The sequence below is a fragment of the Emys orbicularis genome, chromosome 15 (assembly GCF_028017835.1).
Source record: "Emys orbicularis isolate rEmyOrb1 chromosome 15, rEmyOrb1.hap1, whole genome shotgun sequence".
Classification (NCBI taxonomy): domain Eukaryota; kingdom Metazoa; phylum Chordata; order Testudines; family Emydidae; genus Emys; species Emys orbicularis.
In genome coordinates this window covers 6,701,902-6,727,145 of record NC_088697.1, presented here as the reverse complement: position 1 = coordinate 6,727,145, position 25,244 = coordinate 6,701,902, and the positions used below count along the sequence as shown (strand labels likewise).

The 25,244-nt window shown below is 47.4% G+C and overlaps 1 pseudogene; it reads left to right on the top strand.

Annotated features, from left to right (window-relative positions):
- The window catches only part of LOC135889523 (zinc finger protein 883-like), a 109,218-nt pseudogene that overhangs the window by 26,184 nt on the left and 57,790 nt on the right, over positions 1-25,244 (top strand).

Sequence of the window (25,244 nt, the reverse complement as noted above, 5' to 3'; positions counted from 1 at the left end):
TGTGGCGCCATGGGGTTCGAAGGGGAACGATTTGTAGTAACTGCCGGTGCCTCTGAGGGCGTTGCCATCCCGGACGAGCCCCCAAATTGTCGGAGAAAAACTGAGTTCTCACTCTTTTGTTTGGGTACAGCAAGTCAGAAGCTTTATTTATTTTCACAATTGTGCAGAGGGAGAGAGCCAAGCAGGTCTCTCTCTCTGATACCTAATTACAACAAGCATTTATACCTTTCATTACAGAAATAATGAGGGACAGCTGCATTTTGTTTATACATAAGCCATCTTGATATTTTATTTTTTAATTGTTTTGACTCTTGCCAACATACAGTATTTCCTATACCTTATTTACACAAGGTCTTCTACACCTTATTTTATACAAGGTCACAATAACTTCTTACACAGTTCTTTTTCACCCGCCTTACACAATCCTTGCTTCTACAAATTTCGCGTTATCAGGGCTACAGTTAGCCTGACTCTTGCTAACAAACTGTCATGCATTGCAGTTCTTTTCTGACAGTTCTTTTTCTGCTTCCACAGCAATTGATGTACCTATCCTTCATGAGTTTATCATGCTCTTTTTTTGAACCCTGTTATAGTCTTGGCCTTCACAGCATCCTTTGGCAAAGAGTTCCACAAGTTGACTGTGTGTTCTGTGAAGAATTACTTCCTTTTGTTTGTTTTAAAGCTGCTGCTTTATCTCTGAAGCAGACGACTTCTCAAGAATTGTAGACCACTGTTATTCCTCAAGTAAGGTTTTGACTTATGACTACAAAGGAAACACAGACAGAATGTGCCTAGTGACTTCACGTGTACTGTAACCATCCCCAACCAACACAAATTCATATGCAATACTAATACATTGATTAACTATATTTTACTAACCTTAACCTACCTATAACCTTATATAACAACTTATAAACTTTTATTGACTTTATGATAAACTTGATGGTAACTTAGACTGAAGACAGGCACAGCGAGTTGTAAAGCTATTATGGTTTATAAACTACTAGCTTCACCAGCGCTGTACCCGCTTCCAGCAAGGCACAAAACATATACAGTTATTATATATTGATTAACTATTGACTACTACTATTTTTAAACAACTTAAACAATTTACTAATATAATTAAACTATAGTATTAATACAGACTTAAGATTAACTAGCTCGAGCACAACCAGACCTCTTCACTCTGAAACCTTACCCTGCGTTCTTCTTACCTTCAGTCGACCGTTTCCTGCACTGGCCAAGCCCAGATATTTGGTGAAGCACAAGTCCCTTTGGTTCAGGGGTGTATGTGAGCCTGACAAAGAGTGATCTCTTTTAGGTCAACACACACACACAATTGCGTCTTTACACCTTATTTATACGGTATTTGCTGGCCGTGTTTCAAAACAGGTCAACCAATGAAGGTGGCCAAATGTTTCAGTGTGGTATTTGCAGTTGTCTTGATCTTATGAACTGTGCACCTGTGCTCAGCTCATCTCTTCTCTATGCGGCTAATTGCGGTCAATTTGCTAGACTCAAAAATGCTTGAGTTAGCTTAAAGAGGTATTTGGTTGCAGAGTGTAATAGAGTGAGTCGGGGCTCTACCCTGCCGGAGGTGGAGGGGAGCCACGCCGACTCACTGTAGCCGAAACCAACAGCCGGTTAGCTCAGGACCCAGGCCCTCTGGTGTGGGGGCTGAGGAAAAACAACAGTTAAAGGAGCCCAGGCCCTCTGTAGCAGGGGCTGGGCAAACAGCAGTTCAAGGAGCCTAGGCCCTCTGTAGCAGGGGCTAGGCAAACAGTAGTTCAAGGAGCCTAGGCCCTCTGTAGCAGGGGCTAGGCAAACAGCAGTCTAGGAGCCTAGGCCCTCTGTAGCAGGGGCTAGGCAAACAACAGTTAAAGGAGCCTAGGCCCTCTGTAGCAGGGCTAGGCGAACAGCAGTTTAAGGAGCCTAGGCCCTCTGTAGCAGGGGCTAGGCGAACAGCAGTTTAAGGAGCCTAGGCCCTCTGTAGCAGGGGCTAGGCACACACCAGTTCAAGGAGCCTAGGCCCTCTGTAGCAGGGGCTAGGCGAACAGCAGTTTAAGGAGCCTAGGCCCTCTGTAGCAGGGGCTAGGCACACAGCAGTAGCTCAAGCCCCTTTGGAGCTGGGGCTGAGCAGGCAAGTAGGCAAAGGGGGCCCAGGTTCCTACCTGAGCCTTGGGTGAGGGGGAAGCCTGCCACCCGTGTGTAGGGGTGGCAGGGGGGGACGCAGGCCCACCCACTCCACTGCGTCCCAGCCCGGGGCCCTAGCAGCGATGACTCTCGCTGCCGGTCAGTGGGGTGTCCTGACCGAAACACACTGACATGGGCTCACAGGCCTCTGTAGCCTGACTGGGGTCGGCTACCCCCGGGCTACTTCCAAGATCCCCCTCAGGGCCTACCTCGTCCGTGTGGCTGGGTTCAGGCCAGTCCACCAGCATTGGCTCCTCGGTGGCGGGGCTGGGGGGCTGGTTCGGTAGCTCCTCCTCGGGATAGCTGGCACGGGGCAGACTTGAGTCCTCCTCGGGGCCGCTGGTCCGGGGCAGGCTGGGCCAGTCCTCTTCTGGGTACCGGGTCCGGGGCAGGCTGGGCCAGTCCTCCTCGGGGTAACGGGTCCGGGGCAGGCTGGGCCAGTCCTCCTCGGGGTACCTGGCGAGAGGGAGGCTAGACCGGCGCGGGGCGTTAGCAGGCGGTTCGCGGTCTGCCAGTGTCTCCCAGGCGGGAGCTCGGTCCGGGACGTCTGCTCTCTCCGGCCGGCTGGCTCCTACTGAGCTTTGGTGGCGGGTTTTTATACTTCCGGGTCGGGGCCGTGACCTCGGAGGGGCGGTCCCCGGGCCCGGAAGCTCCGCCCACGCTGGGGATGGAAGCTGCTCTACCCTGCCGGAGGCGGAGGGGAGCCACGCCTCACTACACAGAGCATAGTAACCACAAGTCTGCATCTATCTTTACAAAGTTTCCTTTTTAGTCTATAAAGCTTCCTAGCTAGATTATGCTTATGCTTGCAGAATTCAACTGTACTCACTTCTTAAAACTTCCGGAAGGTTGAGGCCTAATGGCGCTTAGCCTGACACTACTTGACAAGGCTTATGCACATTAATCACACTTTTCTTATAAGAAGGAGTAAATAACACTTCCTTATTTACTTTCTCCACATCAGTCATGATTTTATAGAACTCTCTCATATCCCCCCTTCATCTCTTTTCCAAGCTGAAAAGTCCCAGTCTTTTTTATCTCTCCTCATACAGAAGCTGTTCCATACCCCTAATCACTTTTTTTGCCCTTTCCTGAACCTTTTCCAAGTCCAATATATCTTTTTTGAGATGGGGCAACCACATCTGCACGCAGTATTTGAGATATGGGCATACCATGGATTTATATAGAGGCAATATGATATCTTCTGTCTTATTATCTATTCCTTTCTTAATGATTCTCAACATTCTGTTCGCTTTTTGACTGCCTCTGCACATTGAGTGGATTTTTTCAGAGAACTATCCACAATGACTCCAAGATCTCTCTCTTGAGTGGAAACACCTAATTTAGACCCCATCATTTTATATGTATAGTTGGGATTATGTTTTCTAATGGGATGCAATATGTGCTATCCTGACATCCAGCACTGCTGAGATCCTGCATTAAGTGATATCCCTGCCCTTCCTGTTCCCTTTCTCCACTGAACCTCACCAGTCCATGCTTACTTTTCCCTGCTTCCCCAGGACTCTCTCATTGTCTCTGGACCTCTCTGTCAGCAAGAAGCAGTGCCAGGGAGACTTGCCCTCTGTCTGGAGTCTTCAAATTCTGAGACATGGATTTACTTTCTCTGTGTTTTAGGAGACTCTTTGAAATTGAGTGTCTGTGACATTAACCACAGTACAATCTGGACTGTTGAACAGCTGTGTCCCCTCAGTTCCCCAAGCTGGGGTGCCTTTTACACTGCTTTACTGTGAGTACAGCCACTCCTGGGCAGTTAACACACAGTCTCCAGCATGTAACTCGCTCCCAGCTACACAGTATTGAATGCTGCTAGTCAACGATTCATGAATTACATTACACCACAGGAGAACCCCAGAAAATTCTCTGGTCCCATACTTCCCCCAGAAATGTGCATCTTGCACTGTCGAGCACACTACTGAATAATGGAAGCTCATTTAAAGTGTCATTTCATCAGTGGAAAATGACATGCGCCCGCCTTGTTATCCAAATGAAGTTTCCAACACACTTTAATCCAAACACACTGGTTAGATAAAACAATAAAACAAGATTGTAAACTACCAGAAAAAAAAAAGATTTTAAGTGACTAAGGGTAATAAGGCATAAAAGTCAGAATTGTTTACAAAAGAAATGCAAGATAAAACACAAACTAACGTCTAACTTAACAAGCTAAAATGGATTCAAAACAAATGTTTCTCTCACCATATGCTGAGAGAGGCCTGCTTTTCTTTCAGCCAGGGATCCCCCTAACCCACCCCTGCCGCCCAAGTTCAGTTCTTCAGGAGTTGTCATGAGCAGAGGGAAAGGGGAGAGAGAGAGAGAGTCTCAAGCATTTTCCTCACCTCTTTTTATATTTTAGTCCTTTGTACTAGAAACAACTTCAGTTCTCAGCTGAGTCATGGTGATAGGCTGTCTGTTGTAGATATGAGCTTCAAGTGGTCCCTGTGATGGAATATAAATGTCTTCTTCACACCTTCCCCCTGCCGGAGAATGGCTATTTGACCAGTTGTTTGCCTTGCTGTCTCTGAGGAACTGGTCTGTGAGTGTTCCCCAGAATTGTAACTTTTTCAGTAATACCATACAGTAAAATCTCATAATTGTACATACAGTGTTGCTACACATATTTTAACAGGGGGATAATATTCAGTAGATTGTGTTTTCAAATGATACCTCACAAGCCATACCGTGTACAAAATTGATCATAATTTTTTAGAAGAATGAACATAGGGGTACAGACTGACACAGTGTCTGTCTGTGTGTTCCCAGAAGATATGTGCGTATTTCAATCCCTCATAAGCAGAGTGTTCAGCATCTTCAAGGACCTGGGGAGCTGGTCCTGGGAATTCACTGGTTTACTAAGTGTGACACTGTATGGAATTGTGAGACACTTTACATTATTATTTTATTATTAATACCAATATGATAAAATTGCAACGAATCATGCTAGATATGTCATGTAAGATGTCAGTGAAAATGTTATGATTTTCCAAGTATGATAATTTTGTTTCTATGTTTGTATCACCTTTGTATTGTGAGTTATAGATATGTAGGGTATATCAGTATTTCCAGACTTGTGCAGTGTTTCTGGGTGACACACCCAGACATATTGGCATCAGCACTGCCTAGCCTGTTCGCTGGTCCATCAAGGGTCATCAGCTGTACAATGAGCCCATGGAAAGAACTAAGGGGATACACCTATTGAGTCAGCAAGACATGCAGGGGTATGTCTGTGTACTGAGAACTCCAAGGCTTTTCCATGCCATGTGCTGTGAAGCTTATGTTTGGGACACAGCAAGTACAAACCACATGGCAAAAGGAATATAAAGGGCAGCTGCATCATCTCCATCTTGTCTTCAATCCCTCTTCCTACCTCTGGAGCAACTTCTCTACAAACTGAAGCCTTGAACAAAGGATTGAATGACGCATCCAAGCTTTGGATGTGTTCCAGATGGACTTTCAAGCCAGCCATTCACCAATACTGCTAAAAACCTGATATATAGATTTCAGAATGTATCTGACTGCTTTCCCATTTAACTTCTTTCTGTCTTTCTTTTGTTTAAATCTTTAGTTTAGATGCTAAAGGATTGGCTGGCAGCATGGTATTTTGGGAAAAATCCAAACCTATGGTGACCTGGTACTGTGGTTGACCCTTTGAGGTCAGAAGAACATTTTGTTTGTGAGCAGAGTTTTTAAATAACCTCTCACTCTACTGAACCTAGGTGCTGATTGGGAGTCAGAGAACTGGAGTGCAATAAAGGGGGCTGTGTGATTTCTTTTTTCAGCTTCTCGATAACCAGTGTGGGGGATCAGAAGCACAGTTTGTGACTGGTCGGTGAGTTTAACTTCAGTGTTACTCCCAAAACTGGTGGTTATCTGCTCTCCCTTTTCCAGCCTGCCCTGACCTTGGCAATTTCAGTGAGGACTGCCCCAGGCACACCAGGTCACACTAAGCACTGAAGTTAAATTAATAAAATGTTTTTTATGACCAAGTCTTATGAAATCAACTGAACTCCTTTGTTTTCTTTCATCTGAGCAGGGTTTCAAGTTTCCCAACCTCAAGTGATCTCCCAGCTGGAACAAGGGGAAGAGCCATGGGTCCCAGACCTCCAGAGTTCTGAGAAAGAAGTGCTTCTGAGAGCTGCCTGCGCAGGTGAGGAAACATTAAACAACTCAGAATCTGTAAGCGCCAGAAGGAAACATCTGTTATGCCCTACAAAGCCCTTGGGAGGTCTCTCAGTTCATTATTGTCCCTAGCAGGGGTTATATCCTCAGGGTAAATATCTCATGGCTTCCTGTAGGTCTTAGCAGACAGCAGGTAGTAGCCTCCTCCCTCCCCCCTGCGAATTTGGATGCGATGTGAAGGCTGAATTGATCCTCTCGTCTCTCCTTTTGGGGAAGAGTTTGGGGGAGTCCAGTTCCTGATTTGTATTTGACCTCTCTCCAGCACTTCTTTTGGTTTGGTCTTCCCCTTTCCATCCCTGTTTGAGGTTTCTGTCTCTATCACAGCAGGTGATGCAATGGTATGTGAGAAAGAGAAGCAGAATTCTCATCAGGAAAATGTTGAGCAAGTGGATAAACACAGAGATTTATCGGAAAGATTGAAAAGGAATGTGTCCAGGAGTCATGAGCAGGGAAAATCCTGTGAGATTCAGCACAGACCAGAAAGAGAGCAGGGAAACCAGCCGGGGGAGAAAGTGGGTAAATTTATTTCCTGTCGGGGAACTCACAAGGACCTAAAGGAAACCACAACACAGCAGGAAGTCCTCAGGGGAAAGAGGAAAAATACATGCACTGAGTGTGGGAAAAACTTCACTCTCAGATCGGGCCTTTCTGATCATCAGAGAATCCACACAGGTCAGAGGCCCTATGAATGCAGTGAGTGTGGAAAAAGGTTCACTCAAAGATCAGGCCTTTTTCAACATCAGAGAATCCACACAGGAGAGAGGCCCTTCGAATGCAGTGAGTGTGGGAAAAGCTTCACTCAAAGATCAGCCCTTTCTGAACATCAGAGAATCCACAGAGGGGAGAGGCCCTATGAATGCAGTGAGTGTGGGAAAAGCTTCACTCAAAGATCAGCCCTTTTTACACATCAGAGAATCCACACAGGAGAGAGGCCCTACGAATGCAGTGAGTGTGGGAAAAGCTTCACTCAAAGATCAGCCCTTTCTGAACATCAGAGAATCCACACAGAGGAGAGGCCCTACGAATGCAGTGAGTGTGGGAAAACCTTTACTCACAGATCAGGCCTTTTTCACCATCAGAGAATCCACACAGGGGAGAGGCCCTACGAATGCAGTGAGTGTGGGAAAAGCTTCACTCAAAGATCAGCCCTTTCTGAACATCAGAGAATCCACACAGAGGAGAGGCCCTACAAATGCAGTGAGTGTGGGAAAAGCTTCACTCAAACATCATCCCTTTTTCAACATCAGAGAATCCACACAGGGGAGAGGCCCTACAAATGCAGTGAGTGTGGGAAAAGCTTCACTCAAAGATCAGGCCTTTTTGAACATCAGAGAATCCACACAGGGGAGAGGCCCTACGAATGCAGTGAGTGTGGGAAAAGCTTCACTCAAAGATCAGGCCTTTTTGAACATCAGAGAATCCACACAGGGAAGAGACCCTACAAATGCAGTGAGTGTGGGAAAACCTTTACTCACAGATCAGGCCTCTTTCACCATCAGAGGATCCACACAGGGGAGAGGCCATACGAATGCAGTGAGTGTGGGAAAAGCTTCACTCAAAGATCAACACTTTCTGAACATCAGAGAATCCACACAGGAGAGAGGCCCTACGAATGCAGTGAGTGTGGGAATACCTACTCTTGGCACTCAGCCCATGTTAGGCATCAGAGAATCTGCAAGGGAGATCAACACCATAAAAACCTCTAGGGCTATCGATACTTTTTTTCTTTAATAATTTTCCTGATTCCCACTTAGTAACTTTTAAAGCTGTTAGAACTGTTTGCAGCCCACTTATTCCTCAGCTTGCCAAGATGAGTGGCCCATTTTTGCCTTTTGCAGTTCGCCCTCTTTTGAGGTGGACCTATTTGTCTTTTCTCTTGTCCCATGAGTAATTTGTGTGCCCTTCCTATCAGGAAGCAGGGAGCATCACATTTATACCATTCCTCCTATTGCAAAGTTATTGTTAGTTACCAATGATACAGATTGTATCATTGCCAATTGTTCTCACGTTGCTCTGGGTTGTGCTGAAGAGCAGTTATATTGGGAACTTTTCAAATTATATGTAAATGAAGAGGAGCAGAGGCAGAAAAAAAGTGTCATTTCAGCCTCTGTGACACTGGAAGGAGATGGGGTGACTCAGTTCTGGAGTGATGTGGAAAGAGGGAATCTCTGTTAAACTCTGCCTGGTTCAGACAAAATGTATCTTCATCACATTCCATCCATCCACTTCTGAAAGTGTCATGTGATGAAGCATTCTCCATTGTCTGTGCTTGGAGATGATGCTTTGACTTCTTTAATCCTATATCAGAGTCGCTATGACTGGAGATGAAAGTGTCAAAGACCTGGAAGGGGAATTCAAATGGATCCCAAACACAGTGTGATCATTTGGCATTTAAATCCCAGGTTCCATTTTTGGTAAAGCCATTCTGCAAGGTGGCTGTTTTCCCCCTCATGCGGATGCTAGGATTCTAAACATTTTATAAATAACATCACTCAGCACTGTCTCAATAGTCAGTGCTGAGTGAAGTATGTTTGAATGGATCAGAGGAAAATGTGATGGGAGAATCTCTTGTTCTGATTCTGAATAATCAGATGTAACCTGCTCTGGAATTTCACTTGACACTTTCATTGTCATGTATTCTGTCTCTCTGTGATGTGGGATTCTATCTTTTCTGAAGGCTGTTTGGTCACCCAATTGGATATTAGTTCAGTTTGACAGGATGTAGCTCGGATTTATCGGAGAATTTAAGAGAAATGACTATTTGCTAAAGTCATCATTTCTCACTTCAGCTTTGCTTTTTCCCCATCCCTCCACGATGACATGGAGAAAGTTCAAGTGCAGTTCTGTAAACAGGAGAGAACTCTCCAATTTATTGGACATGCTAACAAAGAAACAGCAGGTTTCAGAGTAGCAGCCGTGTTAGTCTGTATCCACAAAAAGAACAGGAGTACTTGTGGCACCTTAGAGACTAACAAATTTATTACAGCATAAGCTTTCGTGGGCTACAGCCCACTTCTTCGGATGCATATAGAGTGGAACATATATTGAGGAGATATATATACACACATACAGAGAGCATGAACAGGTAGTGATTTAAAATCTCCACTTGGAAATGGTGAACAACAACAGAACCCAACTAACTAAAGGAAGTGCATATGATCACAGTGTTGAAGTCAATATTGTCTCAGATGATCTAGGGAGAGAATTCCACGGTAAGTGATTTTGAACTAGGCAAAATGCCCATGTATTTCATTCCCAATGCATTTGTAACCCAGGCCCCACAGAAGATCTCTCCTAGCTAATCCTATGGTATGGGAGATGCTGCCCTTCATGACGCAGATGTTGAGGAAATAGAAGTGGGGGTTTTGTTGAATTTATCCTTTGTAGGTGCTAAAAATGTGCATAAAATGAAATTAGTGTTGGAAATCTAAAATAGCTGCAAAAATAGCTATTTTTGAATAGAAACTCCAGCTCTGGTAACTAAAAGAGGCTCTGATCCATACCTGTATCCAGGCCCTTGCCTGGAACTGTGCCACCAAATTAAATTAAAACTGGGCATGTTTTTGGAAGCCATTTCTTACCAACACTGCTGAGATTTGGAGTGGTTTTGTAAAGGATTCTACTTCAGAGAAGTGTAAATTTACCCTAACCAAGACCAAGGATTTGGAAAGAACTAGGGTTGAAAGAGTCCACACCCAGTTCTTGGTTTCCACCTCAGTAAAGGAAGCTATGGTGACCAATGACCCAAGGAAAATTGTTTGTACAACTCCACTTACTAGTGTCACTGATTACAGTTCCAAAATTTGCCAGGGTTAGACTGAGAACAATCATCCTTCACCATTTGGATGAAAAGAGAGAGTGCTTCATAGGACATTCCTTCCCCATGGATCCCAACCTGACTGGGTAATAAGGACTTTCAGCCTGTAGAAATGATGGTAACCAATGAGGCAATGGATGTGTCAGGCTTCAATTTCAGACTTCCGGATACATGCATGTTGAGTCCTGATTCTATGTTTTTGTGTCTGACACTCTGGCTACACAATAAAGCTGATGTTGGCGCAGCTGCACCAATGTAGCTGTGCTGCTGTAGCACTGTTATTACAGATGCTCTCAGCCAATGGGAGAGATCTCGTCCATCGGACTTTTAGTCCAGCCCCCACAAGCGGTGGTGGCTATGTTGGCAGGAGACGCTCTCCTGCTGATGTAACACTATCTACACAGGGGGTTAGGGCTGTGTAACTATTTTGCTAAACTGTGTGGATTTTTCACACCCCTGAGCAATATAGTAATACTGATCAATGTCTTTAGTTTCCTCTTGTGTTTTATGCATTTACATCACTTCTCCTCTACCTCCTCCTACTTTGAAAGATTAAAAAGTGTGAAAAGAGAGGTATTTTTCCTCATGATGCAAACATTCCCACATAGGAGACCCCTTCCACCAACACACATGGCAGAAGAACTAAAAATATATGAACTCACAGAAGTGGTTGGGACCTACGTTGGGACAAACCACAACTTGAGCCAAGGTTCAGTTGTTGGCAAAGGGGATTAAACGAAAACTAATATATATGACAAGAATTTGTGATCTTTGAATATGTTAGTGTTACTGGTGAAAATGAAATTATAGGTGAAAGTTATTGGTTAAAGAATAAGACACTCGTGTGATAACTTTCAGTTTTCCAAAATAATTCAGATTATCTTGTTTTTTGTTTTGTTAGTCATACAGGACATGATGGCTAATCTTGAAAAGATAATTTGATTTAATTTACCCCCTGTAGTATAAGGTGTTCTGGTAGAAAACCTCACTCCAAAGGTTGGGGTGGGAGAATGTGTGTGAGAAAATGTATAAGAGAATATTGGCCCAGTGAAAACTACTCAAGGAGACAAGTTGTATAAGTATTACCCACTTAGACTGTAAGAGTCACTGACTTCCCCGCTTCTCTAATTTGCAAAGGAAAGGCATGACATCTGTCATAGCATGTGTCCAGAAGGTATGAAAGCTGCAGTCGTCAACCATCAGTATCAAGGAAAAGGCTGAAGTCCATTGCTTTTCACATCAAAAAGCCATCTAAAAGCTGGTCTACGCTGAAAAGCTATGTTGACATAGCCACATCTCTCAGGGGTGTGAAAAATCCATTCCACTGAGAGAAGTAGTTAATGTGACCTGAGCCCCAGTGTAGACAGTGTTAGGTTGTCAGAAGAATACTTCCAGTGTTTGAAGTGTTAGACCTAGCCTTAGACAGATTGATCCCTTATGGGAAGCAAGTCATGACATCAATTCCAATTTTGACTCATCTCCCTGCATTTGAGAAAGTTACTAGTACAGAGGGCTGAGCCAGCTGTCCGATCGCTTGGTTCCTCAACTGTAGCTACAGCTCTTAGTACCCATCAAATCAAAGACTGAGTGAAATGGAGAGTTTGAACCATTGCCATTTTAGTATCTTATTGTTCCTTTCTCTATTTTTGTGCTGGCCTTTGTGTTATATCAGGGTGTGACTGTATAGCTCAGTGCATGTGTGACAAAAACTCATTGGTGCCAATTGGCAAAGGGGTCACTGTTGTTCACAAGCAACTTCTTTATCAGACCTGACAAACTCGCCACACCTAAATACACAGATTTTATTATATTTATCCAGGAAGCATAGCACTGAGATCTCTAATGAAAACTTGTAAATTATTGATACTCCTAATCGCTGAGAGAGGTCTGTATGAGTCATACTGAAGGAGTAATGTAAGTACATGGAAAATTATGCCCATATGGTATTGTCATGAAAGTGAGTCGCTCCAATCATGGGTCCATTCCAGTGGGAGGGAATTGCCATTCCTCCCTTGCTAGCTAGTTATGCGATGTATTGCTCCATTGTCAACCTTTGCACCAACCCAGAAAAGCCAACAGAAAACTATCAAAGACAAACTATAGATAGAAACCCTGTGATGTGAAAAGGATGATATGACAATGAGGAGATGGTCCTTTCTGTGAATAAAGACAAAAGACTGATTCAGTTTAAAACAGGGTGGAGAAAAACACTCTGGGTCCATTCACCAAGGAGATCTCTAATGACCAGTGGTACTTCAGGAAAGGCAGGGCCATGGCTCCTAGGACTAGCAATCACTGCAATAGACTGAAATGTGAGGTGAGAATCTACTTAGATAGGGAAAGGTAACTATTAAAAATGTAGGTTGCCTTTTGTGATTTTGTTTTTCGGTAACAGTTGGTTTCCATCACTCACATTTGTTTCTGTTTAAATCTCTATCCCTTGTTAAATAAATTTCCATTTGTTCAATAGCTGTACTCAAGTGCTGTGTGTGATACAGGAGCAGTGGTCTATAGTAAAACTGGTAACCTGGGATGTACCATTGCTTCGGGCAGAGAGGATCTGGGATTTCTCTGAGTATTTGGTGATTGGGGCTAGACCCCAGAGGGGGACACATAGGAGGAACTCAGGGGTTAGGGTGTCTCTATTGGCAACTGTCAGGGCTGCTGTAGCTCAGAGGAGGGTGCTTGAGTGCCTGACAGGCTGGTGAGTTTGGTCACTAACATCCAGCTGCCAAATGCAAAAGTCCCTCTTCCTAGTGGCAGGTGGAAACAAGGAGAGTCACAGCCCTCAGCACCCTCAGAAGGGCCCAATGTGCATCTATGTTGATCCACCTGTCAAATCCACACAGGGAAAGCACCCGCTAGCATAGTTCCCTGACTCAAAATAGCTGTAAAACTCTCCTATGAAATCGTGGAACATGTGCTCTTCCCTCTGTGAAAGCATGTAAAGAATCCAAGCGCTGGAGCATAGGGATTGGGTCCCGAGTGACCTAGACAAATTGGAGGATTGGGCCAAAAGAAATCTGATTAGGTTCAACAAGGACAAGTGCGGAGTCCTGCACTTAGGACGGAAGAATCCCATGCATTGCTACAGGCTGGGGGCTGAGTGGCTAGGCAGCAGTTCTGCACAAAATGACCTGGGGATTACAGTGGATGAGAAGCTGGATATGAGTCAACAGTGTGCCTTTGTTGCCAGGAAGGTTAATCGCATATTGGGCTGCATTAGTAGGAGTGTTGCCAGCAGATCAAGGGAAATGATTATTCCCCTCTATTTGGCAGTGGTAAGGTCACATCTGGAGTACTGTGTCCAGTTTTGGGCCCCCCACTACAGAAAAGATGTGGACAAATTGGAGAGAGTTCAGCGGAGGGCAATGAAAATTATTAGGGGGCTGGGGCACATGATTTATGAGGAGAGGCTGAGGGAACTGGGGTTATTTAGTCTGCAGAAGAGAAGAATGAGAGGGGATTTGATAGCTGCCTTCAAATACCTGAAGGGGGCTTCCAAAGAGGATGGAGCTAGACTGTTCTCAGTGGTGGCAGATGACAGAACAAGGAGCAATGGTCTCAAGTTGCAGTGGGGGAGGTCTAGGTTGGATATTAGGAAAAACTGGTTCCCTAGGAGGGTGGTGAACCACTGGAATGGGTTCCCTAGGAGGTAATAGAATCTCCATCCTTAGAGGTTTTTAAGGCCCGGCTTGACAGAGCCCTGGCTGGGACGATTTAGTTGAGGTTAGTCCTGCTTTGAGCAGGGGGTTAGACTAGATGACCTCCTGAGGTCTCTTCCAACCCTAATCTTCTATGATTCTAAGTAGCTGCAAGTGGTCCCCAAATGTTTCTTTGTGTTCACATCTGTACAGATGCTGGGAACGGGTGACAGGGGATGGATCATGTGATGATTGCCTGTTCTGTTCATTCCTTCTGAAGCACCTGGCATTGACCACTGTTGCAAGACAGGACACTGGGCTAGAAGGACCATTGGTCTGACCCAGTCTGGCTGTTCTTATGTTTTATGTACAGGAATGAGGCACTTACAAATCAGAAATGGTGGGAGGGGCTCTAAATTTAAATCAATTTTAGAGAGAAATGTGTTCAAACCCAGTGACACGCGATGTATGGAAGAAATAAGTGATCCCCAGCTCCTTCCCCCGAGCCTTAGGTGGGGATTAGCTGCCAACAGCTGCTCTGAGGGGAGCGGTATAAGCTAGCTGCCTGTGGATGCATCCGACCAGCTGGGGCAGATGTTGAGTTGCTAAGCAGGGATGCTGCAGCAGCTGGGGTCTGAAATATGAACAGGGATCTAAAGACTCTACACCGGTCTCCAGTGGGGGTCGAGGATGCTGATGCAGTGGAATCTTAGGATCACAGTCATCAAGATTCAAAGCTGCTTGGAGGTGGAGAGGAGGGGAATGACTCTGCTAGACTTTTAGTGCATCCCTTTAAATATTCGCCCAGGACAACCTGACAGCCCCGAGCTTTCTCACAGCACTGTGGCTGTGTTCTCTGTGGAAAGGGACTTCTAGGAACTGGTATTTCCAGCTGCATTAAAGAATCATAAAGGAGAAGGAAGAGTTAATGTCTTAGAATTCGAAGTCTGTGTGTGTTGGGTGGGTGGGAGGGTGTCCAGAAACCAGTTTGTTACAGTTTCTTTTCTCTGGGATTTCCTTTAGAAAAGTTGAAGCAGGGAGGAAAGCCTCTCTGAGGCTTCAGATTATGAGACTGACATCCTGTCAACTGCACTAAGAAGGCTGTAAAAGGCTTTTGGCTAAGTGCATGTAGGATCCTCCTACAGCAGTGACTGGGGCAGGGAAGGAGCCAGGGGTGTGCTGGAAGACGCAGAGAGATCTGGTGCCCAGAGACCTCTCCTGGCAGCTTTCTCAGCACCAAACAAATCAACTCCCTCTGCCACTTAACAATCCACCTGGCACTAAGAGCAGTACTAGGGGGCTTTCTCCTTGCCACTTCTGCTGGCATGGGCATGCATCTTGGAGGCCTTTCTGGAAGAGAGTTGGGAAAACCAGTTTCAATACAGGAAGCTCAGGTTTAGATTCCTTTATTTATAATATTAAATAATCCTTCCATCCTAGTATCACAATCAATATAAGTGCTTCTGTGTTATGGTTTTCCATACAGAAAACTTAACTTCTACCCAAAGGGGGTTGTGGGAAAACATTTTTCAGGGTCCAAGAGAGACAAGGTGGGTGAGGGTCAGAGCTTGTAGAGGACCAGCTTCTGTTGGTGAAGGCAAGCTTTGGAGCTAACCAAGAACTCTTCTTCAGCTCCGTGTAGCCCCAAAGTTTGTCTCATCCACAAACAGAAGTTAGGACATAAGAACAGCCATACTAGGTCAAAGCAAGGGTTCATCTAGCCCACTCTCCTGTCTTCCGACAGTGGCCAAGGTCAGGTCCAAAGGGAATGAACAGAACAGGTAATCATCAAGTGATCCATCCCCTGTTGCCCATTCCCAGCTTCTGGCAAAGAGAGGATAGGGACACCATCCCTCCCCATGCTGGATAATAGCCATTGATGGGCCTATCCTCCATGAACTTATCTAGTCCAGTTTTGAACCCTGTTCTAGTCTTGGCCTTTACAATGTCCTCTGGCAAAGAGTTTCACAGGTTGACTGTGTGTTGTGTGAAGAAATACTTCCTTTTCTTCTTTTCAAACCTGCAGCCTATTTCATTTGGTGATCCCTAGTTCTTGTGTTATGAGGAGTAAATAACACTCCCAACCTTGGTCCTTTAAAAGATATTACGTGACCCCCCACTCCTTGTCTCTCATGTCCTGGGACCACCATGGATACACCAACACTGGAAACAAGAAGATTCAAAGTCAATGCACATGGAAGAAGCATCTTGTGTTCCATTCCTTATGTCCTGGTCCCATCCTATGGCCATTTCCTTTTCCTTCTTTCTGTTACAAGCTTTGGTGTTTTGCACAGAAACATTTCCACAGGAGAGACCCTAGGAGAGACCCCAGGAGTGAGGGCTACATTCCTGTACCGAACAGTCACTAGAAGGGGGCAGACAAACACCTTTAAGATGAGGCGTCCGTCACTGACAAAAAATCATCTCCCTCCTGCAGGTCATTGGCAGCCTGAATTTATTCCTTATCGTCCTGGAGTCTGGGGGCTAGAATCAGCATTATCCAGCCCCTCTCTGTAGCAGGAACAAATACAAACTTTGTCTTTAAAACAAGCTGTCCTCTTCCTTCTCAGGGAAGATTTTTCTATGATTGAATTTTACCTTCAGTTCCCCTCTCCTAGGGGTGAGGTGGGTGTGGGGTCATCTCCCAATGAGATCTGTTTTCACCTTTCCCCCCTTTTAGTCAGTCTGGGATCCTAACACTGCTCGCAGCTGTCGGGCAGCTTCCAGCCCATCCACCCTGCTTACTAGTTCCATGATCATGTGTCACATTTGCTAGCACATATAGCATGCAGGAAAGTTGTTTATACCAGATGTGTTGGTGGTATAGTGGTGAGCATAGCTACCTTCCAAGCAGTTATCCTGGGTTTGATTCCCAGCCAAGGCAATAATGGGTTTTCTGTTCTGTTGTTTCCTTGTCTGGAAGTGGTTTAATTTTAGTCACATTGTGTTATAATCACATTATCAATAGAATCAGACAATAAATTTCTCAAAGCCCAGCAGCTCTTAGAGGATGGAGGTATTCAAGGGGCTGGAATATATAGGGAGCTTCAGAACACATCCTTGTGTCATCTGAGAAAGACAGAACGCTTGGAAAACAGCTTCTCCCATCCCCTTGCCTTCACTGTTATGATTCCAGCTGCATGAGATGTTTGTGTGATGTTCCTGCATGATGGGGAAATAAAGTTTTGAGTCAGTTTTTGCTCCTGCAGATTTCTTTGCTGTTCCAATTATAATGATGTGAACAAAAGGGAGGGAAAATAAAAATAAACCCAAAATTGCAATACAGTTAGGGAAAGAGAAGATCACGGTTAAGCCAAACACTTCAAAATAAAAATTAATACTAAAGAGGGGGAGGGGCGAAGAGATCAGGTATGTGGAGATCCCCTGGATATTTGAACTCACATTGCTAGAATCAAAGTTCAGACTTGACACTGTGGAAAACCTACAACTACCTGTCTCTCTGAATGCCTGTGATGAGCAAGATTGAGTTGGGACACCTGTTCTGCTTCAAGCATTTATTCTCTCTGTGTTCTCCGTCTCTTTCTTTTCCCCCATTTCTCTTCTCCAATGTCTCTGCCTTTCTCCACTTGCTCCCTCTCCCCCTGCCCTTTCCCAGGAACTCACACTCTACAGCATTTAGGAAAAGCCAGAGCTCCCATGTTCTGCAGATGATCCTGTGTCACCAGTCACCAGAACAATATGACACTTTATGGGAGACTTCTCTGCCTACTCTGCAATTTTACACCCCCACACATACACTAAAGGGTGTGCGGTACAGCTCTGACTGAGATGCCCCACAGGAGAAATTTCAGCCCAAAGACAAATTTGTGTGAAATGTTGAGAAGTGAAGAGCCCCCTTCCCACCGCAAATCCGCAGAACTCTAGTGTCACCCCCATGGCACCAGCACAGGGAGCCCAGTGAGATGGGACTACAGAATACAAGGGGGGAGGCAGCAGGGGAGAGAGGTGACAGGGAGTCTCGCTTTTTCCTTCTCTCTTCACTTTCTGTTCCTCTCTTCTATTCCAGGAACTGCAGTCGCAGCAGGGAGGGGTTTGTTTCATTATTAGGGATCCGTGTCTGTCACGGAGGTGGTGGAAGTGATGGATTCTGTGACCTCCGTGACTTCTGCAGTGGCCACTGTGGCTGACTCCAAGGCCAGCCAAGCAGCTGGCTCTGGGGACCGCCCAAGCAGCAGCCAATGTGGCTGGCCCTGGGGACCACTTGACCAGCGGTTCCAAGGGTGGCAGGAGCAGCCGCAGCTCGGTAGCCCCCGGCAGCACTCCTGGGGAGGCCGGAGCATCAGCTGGCCCCCTGGGGCTCCCCCCTCCCCAGCAGCAGCTGGAGTGGCAGCGGGCCCCCAGGGCTTCTCCCCTGGTAGCTGGTACTCATTATCGATCAAATAAATTGAAACACTTCCACCTGCAAGTGGATTTAGCCAGCACCCTCAGAGTCAGCAGCTGTTACACCCCCACACCCCCACTGAGCTCTCTGGTCAGGTGTCCTAGCACTGGAAGTCTCCTGTTAAGATCCTAAAATAGTGTTTTTGCACCAGGGGGGCTGAAATTTTGGACCGGACATTGAAGCTCTACCGTTATTTTATTGAATTGCTTCAAAACAGCAAGTCAAGAAAGTCTCCTAAGTGCCAGGCTCTCTGCCATGGAAACAGCTGCCACTGCTCTCCAGGAGTCTGTGCCTTCCACACAGCAAAGTACAAACCTGCTCCGAACTGAAGGGGGGTCAGACAGTGATGGTAACACAAATCTTCAGACTATTAACCCAAGTCCTCTTCTTTCTTTAATGCAGGACATGCCAGTCAACTATTAACCATGGTGTTATCTTCATCTTAAAATACCTCTCAGTACATTTAACAGAGGAAGTGAAACCCACTCCCACAAATGGCTCCCTGTTAAGGAGTTGTACCATACCTGCCCCTGGAGACTGGTTTTATACTCTTAGAGCTTTTTCTCTTCAAACCCATCCATATCCCAATCTATGGGCCAACCTCCACATTTCAGAGTTTACAATTTACTCTCATCACCCTTGCCCGGCACTTTCCATGTGAATTAGACAAAGTAAGTGGGGGGGGAGGTAAATGGCTTATGAAAACCAATGCTCTGGGTGAGGCCTGAACTCACACCCACAGCTGTATTTCCCCCTGCACGAGCCACTGTAGGTGCTTAGACAAACTTGGGATGTAGGCAGTTGCCTCTGTCTGTGGTTAACATCTTTGGCTGCTAAGTGAAAGGTGATGGTTCAAACCCAGCAGAAAATGGTGGGGTTTTGGTTTTTTTAGCAATGAGAATCCAGTACATTTTAACAGGCAGAAAATCTCTATTCTGGTCTACTAGCCACATTTGACTCCTTCTGCCCATCTTCTTCCTTCCCCCTCAGTGTCTTTCCTTCCCCTTTGGGGACATGCAGAGATGAACCCCAGTCAGTCTGTGTCACAGAGAGTCTGTATCTCCTAAGGAATGTGGGTGAAGGATTCCAGCTGAGAACTGAATTAACTCCGCTCACCTGGGTTAGAAACATTTGTTTCTTTCGAGCAGATAGTGGGAAATCGGACATTAATTCAGACCCAGGAGGCAAGGCTGAGGCTTCATGACCTTGATCTCCAGGAAGGGAGAGAGGCTCCCTAGGAAGGAAGAGAGCTTCCTTTAGTCTCAAGCTGGGGTCTCCTGGAAGTTGGAAAAGACCTTTGGTCACTGAGGATCTCATGGGATCGTGCTGCTCCAGAGGCTCCAGAGTCCTGGGTGCGGGGAGGGTGTCACTGCACAGTCTGAAATGGAAGGGAGGACCCTGGAAGGGAAGGGAGGAACAGAAAATGGAGGGGAATGAAACAGAGAGCAAACCCCTCTTCTCTCTCCCCTCCCCACCCAGCAAGAAATGTTATCAATGGGGAAACTCCCCACCATGAACGGCAGAGAACACAGAGACATTCACCTCAAACTGAGCAGTAGGGTGACCAGATAGCAAGTGTGAAAAATCAGGACGGGGGTGGGGGGTAATTGGTGCCCATATAAAACAGAGCCCCAAATATCAGGACTGTCCCTACAAAATCAGGACATCTGGTCACCCTACTGAGCAGTGATAGACTTGTTGCCTCCTATCCCAGTGAGAGCAAAGAGCTGCCAGAACTGGGCTGTGGGCTGCTGTGCTTTCCTTCCCAGATGCTGGAATAATTTGCAGCACAGAGACCTGGCTTGGGGCTGATTGGGTGGAAGATCTGCTTGCCCCTGTGGGTGAGGGGGTCCTCAGGGGAAGAGTCCGAGTGGGGGCAGGGGGACAGGGCATGGGGGCAGAGCACAGGCGGGGCCATGGGCTGAGTACTGGTGGCTCCCCCACTGCTCGGGAGGTTCTGTCAGTGGCACTCTAAAGGCAGCAGCCCAGCCCCCCTCTAAAGGGAGGTGCATCACATCCAGCATTTCTTGCCCCATTTGGGGAGGCTCAGCCTCCCGGAGCCTCTTATACCCACCGCCCACGCAGAGTGTCACTGGTAAATACGGTCAGTGGAGACGTTGGGGGCCTGGGGTGTGAAATAACTGGATGAAACTGGCTGCCTGAGCCCAGCCCTCAGTGAGTAAATCCTCAGAAATCTCGCCCCTGGGTTTGTAATGTCAGGCTCCAGCAAACAAGTCCCTCTATGTGTGAAGGGAGGGGTTGTGAGGGGGAGGGCTATGAAGTGTCTCTGTGAGGGGATGGGCTGTAAGGGGGAGGGTCCATGGAGGTCTCAGTTTGAGGGGCAGGGGCTGTAAGGGGGAGAGTTCATGGAGGTGTCAGTATGAGGTGGAGGGGCTGTGAGAATATGGTCACCTCCAGGCAGCAGGAGCCCCCTTACATGGGAGTTGAACTGCTCCCTCCCCCCAGGTGCTTTGGGGGGCCCTAGAGCCCAGCATTGAGCTGCTGTCCCTGCAGGGTCCCTGGGAGTCACAAAGGGGTGATGTGAGGTTACTGCCCCATCAGTCCTGGGGTGGGGGACTGGAGCCCTGTGGGGAACAGCCCTGTGGGGACTCAGCCCTGTGGGGAATTCACAGTCTGTAGAAAAGCACTTCTAGGAATGGGAATTCCCAGCTGCATTAAAGCAGCATGAAGGAGAAGAGAGAGTTAAAGCTTTAGAAAATTCTGGGTGCGCTGGATGTGGAGGAGGGTGCCCAGCTCTGCAGAACGGCCAACCCCAAACGTTCAAAAATCCTGAGTCAGGCTCACCAAAAATCATGAGATTGGCTTTAAAATCATGAGGTTGTGTAAAAATAATAAATTTGGGAATCTTTTTATTTGCCTTCTGCTTGATGAGCCTTTAGGGCGCACTGGGGTCACATTTTGAATCTTTCTCCACAGCCACAAGGGCTAGAAAGGTACTGTTTCCTTAAGAGCAAAGGCTGAAATCATCACATCTCCACCTGACTCCAGGAGCTGGGACTTTAAGGAAAACAATAATTCTCATGAGACTCAAGGCAAAATCATTGGCGTTGGCAGCACTGAGTCGGATTGAATCTTTATTCTCCGGGATTCCCTGGAGCAGGGGTTCCCAACCTTTTTCTTTCTGTGGCCCCCACCCAACATGGTATAAAAACTCTACAGCCCACCTGTGCCACAACAACTGCTTTCCTGCATGTCCAGTCGATTAAAAGTCAGGGCTGTCGTTAGGGGGTAGCCAGCAGAGCAATTGTGCAGGGCCCCACAACACAGGGGCCCCCCACAAAGTTAAGTTGCTCCGGCTTCAGTCCCAGGCGGAAGGGCGCAGATTTCAGATTTCTGCCCTGAGCCCCAGTGAGTCTAACACCGGCCCTGCTTTCTGGGTTATTTTGGCAGACCACCCCCCGAAGCCTCCTCGCTGCCCTCCTGGCTGAGAACCACAGCCTTGGAGCTCTGTTTAGAAGGAGGGAGCAAAGCTGCTGCCTTTCCTGATGGCTGAACTCAGGCCCTTAGAGTGGGATATCCAGGCACTGCCAGCAACACCAGGAAAGCTCACTAAGTAGCTGTCTGGCCTCAGGGACAGTCTCAGCCTGCAGGGCCCTGGGGGCAATGAAGCAGCTGGGTCAGGGTGGGAACCTTCATTCCCAGAGAGCTGCCCGAGCTCCCTTCTCAGCAGCAAAGAAGTCAATTCCCCCACCCCTGATGAATCAGCCTGGAGCTACATGCAGAGCTGCAGATTTCTCCTTCAATCCTAGTGTCACCATCGATAACATGGCTTGTTCAGCCTGGTGGGATACCAAGGGTAACACTAACCAGCTCTTCAAATCCAAGAGAGTCAATGCAGAGTAATTAATAGGCAGACGGCGGGCCACATCGCTTTTGAATGGACCCCAAAATCTTTTTATTTACTTATTATCACTATTGTTATTTTTATTATTATTTACGCTGGAGTCTGGACCTTGACTAGACCTTGACCAACAATTTTGGACCTTGACAAAAAATAATGGATTACCCCTAAGAATGGTGTTGTGTTACCTTCCTTATGTCCTGGCGCCATCTTGTGGCCATTTCCTTTCCCTCCTTTCGGTGAAAAGCTTTGGGATTATGTGTAGAAACTTTATTTCCGCGGGAGAGACACAGGAGTGGGGGTTGCCTGCATGTACCAAGCACCCACTAGATTAGAAGGTGACAGACAAACAAACACCCTTAAGACGAGGCAGCCCTCCCTGTCAAAAAAAATCATCTCTCTTCTTCACTTGAGTGACAGCCTGAATTGTTCCTTCTCCGGGCAGAGCCAAAGGATCGGAATCAGCAGCAACAAAACTATCTGTACATAGCAGGAACCAACACAAATGTGCTTTAAAAGGGGCTGTCTCCTTCCTTCTGGGGTAAAATTTGCCATTAGGGTAATTGATTTTCATTTCCCTTCTCTGAGGGAAGAGATGAGGTTGGAGCTACCTCAGGCTGGGAGGTAGAGCCCATGTCCCCATCTGTCAGTCACTCTGGGAACCTGTCTCTGCTCACAGCTGGCAGGCTGCCTCGAGCCTCTCCAGCCAGCTCTTTAGCTCTGTGGGGGTGAGTCATTTGGAAAGCATAAGTGGCACATAGGAGAGGTACTTTTGCCAGATGTATTAGTGGTATAGTGGTGGGCATAGCTGCCTTCCAAGCAGTTGACCTAGGTTCAATTCCCAGCCAATGCAGTGATGTGATGTTTTCTCAGCTGGGAATTGGTTTAATTTCATTCATATTGGATCAGCTTCTCAATGGAATGAGAGAATCAATGTCCCAAATCCCAGCAGGTCATTAAACACACAGTGGTGGAAGAAAGGGGCGGGACTATACGGTGAGCTGTTGGAGTCATCCTGGTATTACATTTGGTTTATTTTTTAAAAAAAATTCCTTTACTTCCCTCTCCCTTTTAGACTCAGAGCCTTTAAGGTCAGATGGGACCAGTGTGATCATCTAGTCTGACCTGCTGCACCTTGCAGGCCAAAAGACCCCACCCACCCACTGCTGTAATAGACCCCTAACCTTGAGGGCTGGATTAAATTTTGTTGGCCCAGCGCCAAACATATTTGTGAGCCCCACCCAGGGAATGATTGTAAAAGGGGCCGGGGGGTAAAAGCACAGTGGGGCAGGAGCTTGGGTTGGTCCCTGGAGCAAAGGAGGGGCCAGGGGTAAAGTGAAAGCGCAGCAGGGCTGGGGAGGAGGTAAACAGGATCCCCGCCCCACCCACATGGAGCAGGTACCTACCTGGTTATAGTCCATTCTCTTCATCTCTCTCCGCACTGAGCTGCCCCTCCTCCTTCAGCAGCAGGACAGGTTCTCTTCCAGCCCTCTGGGGTGGGTGTTGGGAGTGGGAGGAGCGGAGGCTAATGTGGTTACTCCTATAACAAGGCTTTTAGTTTCCAGTCAGCACTGCTAACCGGACACTCAGGTCCAGTTTTCTACTGGAGTTTCCAGTCTAAAACTGGATACTGGCAACAGAGCGGCCAGAAATGCCTGAGGGGCGGAGGGGCAAGCAATCATTTTTAAGTGGGCGGGGGGGATCAAGTGCTGGGTGCGCTAGGGAGTGGAGAGGAGCTAGTGGGCAGGGCTATGTCTCATGTCCTGCCCAGGTAGGTTGGAGACTGTTTGGATCAGCTGACACAGTATCCCCAGCCCAGGTGACATGACAGCCAGTGGTGGATTTAGAGTTAGTGGGGCCCCCCTGCTCTGTGCTCAGCTTCATTTTGGGGGGCCCTCCTTGGAACCCAGCCAAGAAAAAGAACATTCTCTCTTATCTCCCCCGGCCCCTGTTTTTCATTCTTTTTTTCTTCATCCTCCTATAAGTAATAGCAAGTAAATGAAAATAAAGTGAGGTACCTTGATTGTTCTTGTGGTCTATCTTATTTTTCCACAGAGCACTTGAAAATTGAGGAGGGTCTCAACAGACCACTTAATGATCTTTCCAAATATTGTAAAAAAAACCCAAAACATTGAGGTGGGGGGTCTGGCCAGGAGGTAGGGTGAGGGAGAGGTCTCAGGGTTGGGGCAGGAGGTTGGGATGTGGAACGCTTACCTGGGGCAGGTCCTGTTTGGTGCAAGGGGTGCAGGTGGGAATGGGGGAGGGTGCAGGAGCTCCCATTTGGTGCTCTGGATTGGGGTGGGGATGTGGGGGTGGCAGGAGTCAGGGCATGGAGTGTGGGGGGATGTGGGAGGGTGCAGGGGTCAGGGCAGAGGGCTGGGGAGGTGTGAGGGGGTGCAGGGGTCAGGGTGGGCACAGGGCTGGGGTCACGGGGGTTCTCATGGCATAGGGCTGGAGGGGGTATGCCCTGATTCCAGCCCTTTCCCGAAGGCCCCGCCCCCACATCGTCTCCTCCTCCTCCCCGAAGCGGGGAGCACGCTGAGGCTCCGCTCTTCCCCCTCCCTCCTGCCAGCAAACAGTTGATTGGTGGCAGGGAGCGGGGCAGGGGCGTGAACAGAGCACACTGGGGGAAGAGGCGGGGAAGGAGCCTCGCTGCTGGTGGAGGCCGCCCTGTTGCAACAGGAGCCGGCAGCATCAAGCTTCTGCCCCCACAGGAGAGAGCTGCGGATAGAGAAAAGCAGGCTGGGCCCCCTCTACCATTTGCTCCATGGTAAATTTGGTACTGGTAGGAGGGGAGGCAGCTCTGTGCACTACCCCTACCCCAGGCAGCGCATGGAGGCCCTCTGCTCCCCTCCCCCAATGGGTCTGCAGAGATGTGCCAGCAGAACTAAGGTGGCTCCCTGCCCACTCTGCCTCTGTGCCTCTCTCAAAAGTGGCTAGCATGTCCCGGCATCCCCTGGGGTGGGGGGAATGTCTCCATGCACTGCCCCTGCCCTGAGTACCAACTCCGCAGCACCCATTCGCCAGGAACTGCAGCCAATGGGAGCTCTGGGGGAAGCGCCTGCAGGCAGCTGCGAAAGGAGATCCCCTGGCCCTGCCCACCGAGATGCTGCTGCCGTAGTGTTGTGT